Genomic DNA, 7803 nt, shown 5'->3' with positions numbered 1-7803 from the left:
ACCAACCAAACTGTGCAGCTCTGCAACTGCATCCTGGCCCATCCTCACCCTTCTGCCCCCAACCCTCACCTCCTTGTACCCCCAATATGTTTTTCCCAATAATAAAAAAAAAGAACTGGTAGTATTCAAGGAAGAAGCCCAAGCTGCACTGAAGGCCATGGCAAAAGTGCAATTCTTCAAGAATTTATGGAATTCCAATTGAAACATGCTCATTTGTCTATGCTAAAAATTTGCAAGACTGGAAGGATCCATGTTGTGTGCATAAAACAATCCAGTGGAATGCAGAAATTATCAAACAATAATATTAATATCTCACTCAGGTTTTACTAAAAGAACTGACACCTTGTTTGCATCTTTGTGAACAATACTGAGCTACAGGATCCAGATTCCAGATCCACAGAAATAGTGTGATATTGAATATTGTTTTAAACCGTTTTGATTTTGGAGCAACTTGTTAGATAGCAGTAGATACTGATGCTCCAAATTAGGTGTTAATTTGTGGATTAGAGAGTAAGTATGAGGTAATTAAATTAGAGGAAAGAAAGGTAGTATTTTAAAAATTGTTGTTGTTGTTGTTGTTGTTATATACCATTGAGTCTACTGTGATCCATAGTGATCCTATGCACCTATGCACGATAAATAGCTCTAATCCCTGCTCTATCCTGAGCCAATCTCACTATCTCTGACACACCCACCCTCACTGTGTCAATCCATTTCATCCATGGGCATCCTCTCCTGCACTGCCCCTCCACCCTTCCAAGCATGATGTCCTTCTCCAAGGACTGGTATCTCCTAGCAATATGCCCAAAGTATGTATAACAGCCTTAAAATCTTTGCTTTCAAGGAGTAGCTTGATTTCACCCTCTCCAGGACAGACCTGTTTGTTCTCTTAGCAGTCCATAATATGTTCAATACTCTTCTCCAGCACCGTAACTCAAAGATATCTATTTTTCTGTCATCCATAGTCATTGTCCACCTCTCTGATGCATAGCAAGTAATTGTGAGGACCAAGGCTTGGATCAGCACACCTTAGTCTCCAGACTGACATAGTTTCTCTTTAGCACTCTGGAGAGGTCTCTGACAGCAGATTTTACCCAATGCAATTCATCTTTTGATTCCCTGGCTGTTGGTGCCAAGAGTGTTGATTGTGGAGCTGAGCAAGCTGTAACTGTTAACAACCTCAATCTCTTCTCCATCCATCTTGGTGCTGCCGATATTCTCAGCTGTGAGAATTTTTGTTTTCTTGATATTGAGCTTCAATCCCAATTGAAGACTATAGTCTTTGACCTTCTGTAGCAAATGCTTCAAGTCCTTCTCAGTTTCAGTAAGCAAGGTTGTGTCATCTGCTTAATGCAAGTTGTTGATGAATCTTCCTCTGATCTTGATGCTTATTGATGAATCTTCCTCCAATCCTGATGCCACATTCCTCCTTATGAAGCCCAGCCTGTCAAATGATCTGTTCCAAATATAGTTTGAAAGGTATGGAGACAAGATGCATTCCTGGCACACTCCTTTCCTGATTTTGAACCATGCATAGTTTCCTTGCTCTGTTCTAAGGACTGCTTCCTGGTCCAAGTATAGGTTTCGCATAAGCACAATCAAGTGTTCTAGGATTCCCATTCTCCTTAAGGTAAGCCACATTTTGTTGTGATCCACACAGTCAAATGCCTTTGCGTAGTCATTGAAACACAGACATTCCTCTGATACTCTCTGTTTTCAGCCAAGATCCATGTGACATTGGTCATGATGTCTCTAGTGCCATGGCCTCTTCTACACTTGGCTCTGTCAATCTATTACATTGCTAAAAATAACTTTAAACAAGCATAACAAAAATGATCATTTAAATTAAAAATAATTAGCTGTCTGAATAATGAATTTATCAATTTGGCTGCTATTGATTCTGATTCATAGTGACCCTCTAAGACAGAGTAGACTGCCCCTTAGGGTTTCCAAGGCTGGATATATAAATCTTCAAGGAAGTACACTCTACTGTACTGATAATAGGAAGAATTAAAAATGGAAGGGGAATTGATTGTTGAAAGCTGTTTTATACTAATTTTAAAATGTAAACTACCTAAGTGCAGGTCAAGAAATATAATGAGACAAATGTAACAATTATGTTATAATTCAAACAAAATCCCTCCCACATGAAAATGGTCAGAGGATACTTATATTTTTACCCTTTCTTCTTTTGACTTTAACAGTTTAGAGTTTATTACATTATTAAAATATTTTTATTACATTTTGCTATCTATTGGGGTTTCTCATGCATTCTAGTGATTTACTATTACATATATTTAAGTCATGTGGGCTCATAAAAATTATAATTTTATAGTTATGCAAATTAAAATTTTAGCCATTTTAATTGTAAGGATCATTTCCATATAGTTTTATTCCATTTCTATGGTTTAGCCACTTTATGAGGACCAGCTTGATTTCTTCTCATGAATATAGTATAACAATGTTTCTTTCATGTCATAATGAATGGTACAATTAAGATTTAATTAGAAGTATACTAGTAAGTGAATTGAGAGCTACTCTGAACCTGTAAATGAAATGTTACATTTTTAAACTGCTCACTTGTTGCAACTTACAACTCTTTAAAATGCTATCACTTGTAAACTTAATTTCAGAGGAAGCTTTCTAAAATAGCATGATTGCCTGTTACATTGAACCTCTTCCTTGTTAAGTGCTCACTAAAAAAAGCTTATTTTATCTAGGGAAGAAAGACGCACAGATGCTTCAAGGAAGAAAGGGAGACTGTCACTACATTTTTTTTCACAAAGGATACCCTGTACAAACTTGTAAGAGTGAGAAGATATTAACCTTTAAACCTTTAAATCCATTCCCATTCATGGAGACTAGGACAGAGTAGAATTGGCTCATAAAGTTTCCAAGACTGTAAATCTTTGTGTAAACCAACTGCCTCAGCTGGCTGGTAGGCTCTGTTAGCAGCAAACTGTGCCACTAGGAAATATATATCCTTTAATGCATGCCCTGTCTACCTCAATTCTTACCCCATTGTACATCCTCACAAAGATGCACATCTGCAAAGTGATGTATGAATCATGTATGGATTGATTTGGAATGAATATGTAACTTTATATTTCCAAGAATGTTTTAGGGAGCTAACACTTCTGATCAGAATTTGTATCTTCAGCATTGTTTCTAATCCGTTTAGCTTACTTTTCAAACCTAGATATATCATTTTCAAGCTTGAAGTTGAAGGTACGTTTAAAAATTATGTTGAAATTATACCCCTTCTCATCTGAACTGGAATTACTTTTCTCAAAATTGACTTGGAAGAGCAATTGAGTTAAGAACATGAGGTGACAGATGTGCTAAAGGCTGCTGACATTGACCTATTGACATTTCTTGGGTATTTGCTTTGAATTGAAGTTTATTTTAGGCCTTTGTGTTGACAATTGTATATACAACAGCTGGTCAGCGCTAGACAAGGACAGGAAATCTGCTGTGTGATTTATAGCCTCTGAAAACCCACTGGAAGGTCAGCTATGAATTGGTTCTAACTCAAAGGCAATCAGCAACAGGACTTGAAAGGTTTCTGACAGCTTGAACTACAAGGAGATAATTGGTATCTGGGAAACTTTTACCAATTCTTTCTTCTTGTTCTTACATTTAGGTAGAGAGGAACTAATGAGGTGAAGATGAGTAAATAGCAAAGTACTTGTGAACACTAAGAATTTAAGAAATTTGCAGGAAATCCTAAACATAGAAGATCTCAATACTCACAGAATGACCCAGAAATCATTCTCTAAAGGCAGAGTATCTCTGGGAACAATTTACAACCATACATCTCTGTCATTAAGGGAATATATTATCCCAATTAGTATATCTTCTAGAGAAATGATAGATCACATTTTACATTAGTTTAAGAAAAAGGTAAATTTTTGTTTGTTTAGGTCATCAGTTTAGAGGGGAGACTAGTTATTTCATGTTTAAAAATGACCGGTGCGGGGGAGAGAGAGGTGATTTTGGTAAACTTCAGTCTTAAATTTATCTTTTTTTGTTGTCTTTAGAATATAGATTAAATAGCAATGACCATATACAATGTTATTAAAATCACACTTCTCCCAGGGTGGCATTTACCCAGAATTTCTTTATATAACCAAAAAAGATAACTATCCATCTACCTGTCCATTAGACTTTAAGATCAGCATGGGATAATAGTCTTGTTGCCCAAAGTCAGCATAATTTCATTCTAAAGCAGAAAAGTTGGATGTCTTTGACAGTCTGTCTTTGTTTTGTTGTGGTTGCCTGCCATCACATTGGAACTGACTTATAGCTCACCCTCCAGTGGGTTTTCAGAAGGAGTTTAATTACCCAGGTGGAGATGGCCCATACTTCTTCCACAGAGCAGAAGGTGGACCGAAACTGCATGCCTTTGTGATTGTAGCACAGCTCCTTACTGCTAGGGCATCAGAGCTTCTTTGTTGTTGAGGGTGTCACAGAGTCAAGTGTGACTCATAGGGACCTTGTGAACAGGAAACTTGAACCCTGCCCTATCTTGTGTTATCCTTATCATCTCTGACACAATAGAGCCCATTGCAAAAGTCACTGTGTCAATCCCTCTCATTGGGGGCTTTCCTCTCCTTTGCTGACCCTCCATCTTTCTAAGCATGATGTCTCTTTCCAAGGAACAGCTTCACCTAGCTACATGTCCAAAGTATGAGAGATGAAGCTTCACCATCTTTGCCTCCAAGGATCACCCTGGCTGCAACTCTCTCCAAGACATTTGTTTGTTCTTTTGGCAGTCCATATTCAGTGCTCTTCTCCAGAACCACAGCTCAAAGACATCGATTATTTTGCTGTCATCCTTATTCATTGTCCAGCTCTCTGATGTGTAGCAGATGATTGGGAAGACCATGGCCTGAATCAGGCACACCCTAGTCTTCAAACTAACATCATTACTCCTCAGTATTTTGGAGATGCCCCTGACAACACACTTGTCCAATGCAATGTGTCTCCTGATTGTACCTGACAATATCAAGGATGTTGATTCAAGTGGTAAGGAGTTGTTCTACCAATCCACGGGCACATGGTTTTAATCTACAAGCTGCTCTGCAGGAAAAAGATGTGTGGTCTCCTGTGTAATTTATTGCCTCTGAAAGCCCATTGGAGGGCCAGCAATGAGTTGGTTCCAACTCAACAGGGTACAACAACATCAAATTTGGTGCCAGGTAGATTCATGATTTCTTTAGGCTGTATGAAATGTTGAAAATAGCTTATGGATCCTCAATTCTTCCTTTATAAACCCCTGAATATTATTAAAGGATCTCAAGCAAGAATAGAAACTCTAGTGGCCTAGGAGCTAAGGACTTGCTTTGCTAACTCAAAAGCAAATGGTTCAAATCTACCAGCTGTTACTGGTAAAAGATAGGCAGTCTGCTGTGAGGTTTAAAACTTCTGAAGACCTGTTAGAGGGTCACCTATGAGTTCATTCTGACTAGACAGCACATAACAAGTAAGAAAGTATTGGCTTACAAGATAGAAACAACTGAGTCACTACCTGAACATATAGTCACTTCAAGTATTCTGAATAAGATTAATTTCTACAAACTTGATCAGGCTAGTAAATGCATCTTTGAATTTGAAGATGTCTCGAAACCCAGGAGCAAATTTCTCAGTCAATGAAATACCTTTGTGTAAGAATGACTCAATAATGAGCTATATTGGAATTTGTATCATACATATGGTTTGACTTAGGGAACTCTAGTGGCTTGGTGGTAAGGAATTGCTCTGCCACGGCAAAGGTACAGTTCTGTCACCAGCTGCTCTGTGGGAGAAAAATGGGCAGTCAGTTCTCTTGTGATTTACTGCCTCTGAAAACCTGCTGGAGGGTAAGGTGTGCGTCTTTTCCAACTCTGCCTGACACAACACAACAACAGTGGTTTAATTTAAAGGGGGGGCCAACAGCCTCAAAATTCCTTCCTTTGCTAACCTGTTTTAATAATCTCCATCCCTTTTCTCTATATGGTCTCTAGAAGGCTGCCTTGAAGATCAGCTTACCATTAGGAAGGTAGAAAATGATCTTATAGAGGATGTCTATTGCGTTTTACCTCCCAGCTCCCTTCTGTATAAACATCTTATTTCTCTCAGCCACATGGTCATTAGATAGCCGCTGAAAGCCACAGTTATACATCATGACCCCCAACTCCCATTCTAGATGCAGCTTGTCCTGAACAATAACTTTTCAGGAAAATTTGGAATTGAGAATAAGAGATCTAATGTTTGTCTAGTTTGGCATATTTATTGCATATGAAGAACAGAACTTATATGATCATATTTTTCTACCTTGGAGACTGGGGGAAATTAAAGAGATGGGACAAAGACAGCAAAAATTTCTGGTGCATAATTCTAGTCTTACATTATGTTATGGCTGTGTTTTTGTGGGTTAGAGTCAAAATCATATTTGGTTCTCATGGACTTGTTTTCATAGTCGTCAGCTTCAGTTTGAACCCAACATGAGAAATTCATTGTCAGCCCTATAGTCAGTCTTGGCCTGGTTTTGGCTAATAATACTCTTTACACAGAGATATGTAGTCAGTCTGATTTCTGTGTGTCCATCAGGCCAGGTCCATGTGTGTTGTCGCCGTTTGTATTTTTTTATAAAGGTGTTTGCAATGAATAAATCATTGATAGTATAAAATCTACAGAAGCTTACACATTTCCTTTGCCAGGCTTCCTTGCTGTTGAGATTGATTAATGTGGCGAAGCTCCTAAAGCAGAACTGGCAACAGTGTCAGCAGAGACAACAGTCACAGTCAAGGTTTAGGAGCTGCCAAGTGATGATGGTCTAGTGGTAAGTCGGGGCTCAATGGTAGAGCCTCAAGAAATTCCTCTTCAAAAAACCAAAAACAGTCACACCTTCCTTAACAAGTGAGACTTTCATAATAGGGAGAGAAAGAAAAGATCCACTTCAGACCTAGGAGAGGCCTCAGTGTGCTTCCTCTTTCCTGGAGGGGTGCTACAGATCTTGAATTAAAAAAAAAAAAAAAAAGGGAAGGGGGAGGGGGAAAAAAACCAACAACAAAAATTCCTCTTCAGGCTACTTTTGCAACTTAGATGGACTTCTCCTGGGAGCTAAGTCATGAATCTGTTTTTTTTTAACTTTTACAATGAATCTGTGAACTACTTAATAGTCTAGTAAAATCCTTTTTTCCTTCAACAATTGTTTATAATTCAGAAGTCTACTATATCCTGGTTCTTTTAAATTCTTCTCCTTACTTCATTGTGAAGAATCTCTAGTACAACACTGAATACTAGGAGTGATGATATCTAGTATTGTCATACTCCTAAAACTCACACAAAGTTTCAACTTTTCTAATATATTAGTTCATGTTTTACACTTCTGTTCATAAATCAGATAACCTAAAATTTTCTTTTGTTCTCTTCTGGTTTTGATGTCAAGATTATTTTAGCCTCACAAAATGGTTTGATAACATTCTCCCTGTTTTTATTCCGTAATATGTTTGTACAGAGAGAGCCCCCTTCCCCCCCCCCCTTGAAGAATTAGTAAAGTTTTTCTAGGTCTAGTAACTTTTAAAGGAATGAGAATTTTTTTCAGTTATAAAATAAAACGTCTAGGGCGGCGACCGCAGAGCCAGGGGCAGCGGCGAAACGAGCTCCACCAGGCACGGTGACGCACGCACCAGCCCCGCCATCCGTGGCCGCCGCTGCGCTTGAAAATGGAATGAGGCTGGCATTGGGGTGGGGGTAAGACTGAGAAAAACTGGATGAAATATGTTTACGGCATTGAAGTCTATGGGGGAGAGAATAGTC

General features: G+C 38.5%; 1 pseudogene; it reads left to right on the top strand.

The window, feature by feature from the left end:
- The first annotated feature begins 4979 nt into the window (after positions 1-4979).
- The window catches only part of LOC102876520, a 3725-nt pseudogene continuing 901 nt past the window's right edge, over positions 4980-7803 (top strand).

This window comes from Elephantulus edwardii, unplaced genomic scaffold, assembly GCF_000299155.1.
Source record: "Elephantulus edwardii isolate Elephantulus edwardi_28Jun2011 unplaced genomic scaffold, EleEdw1.0 scaffold00013, whole genome shotgun sequence".
Classification (NCBI taxonomy): Eukaryota; Metazoa; Chordata; class Mammalia; order Macroscelidea; family Macroscelididae; genus Elephantulus; species Elephantulus edwardii.
Note: the sequence above shows the minus strand (reverse complement) of the source record. Positions and strands in the feature narration are given on the sequence as shown.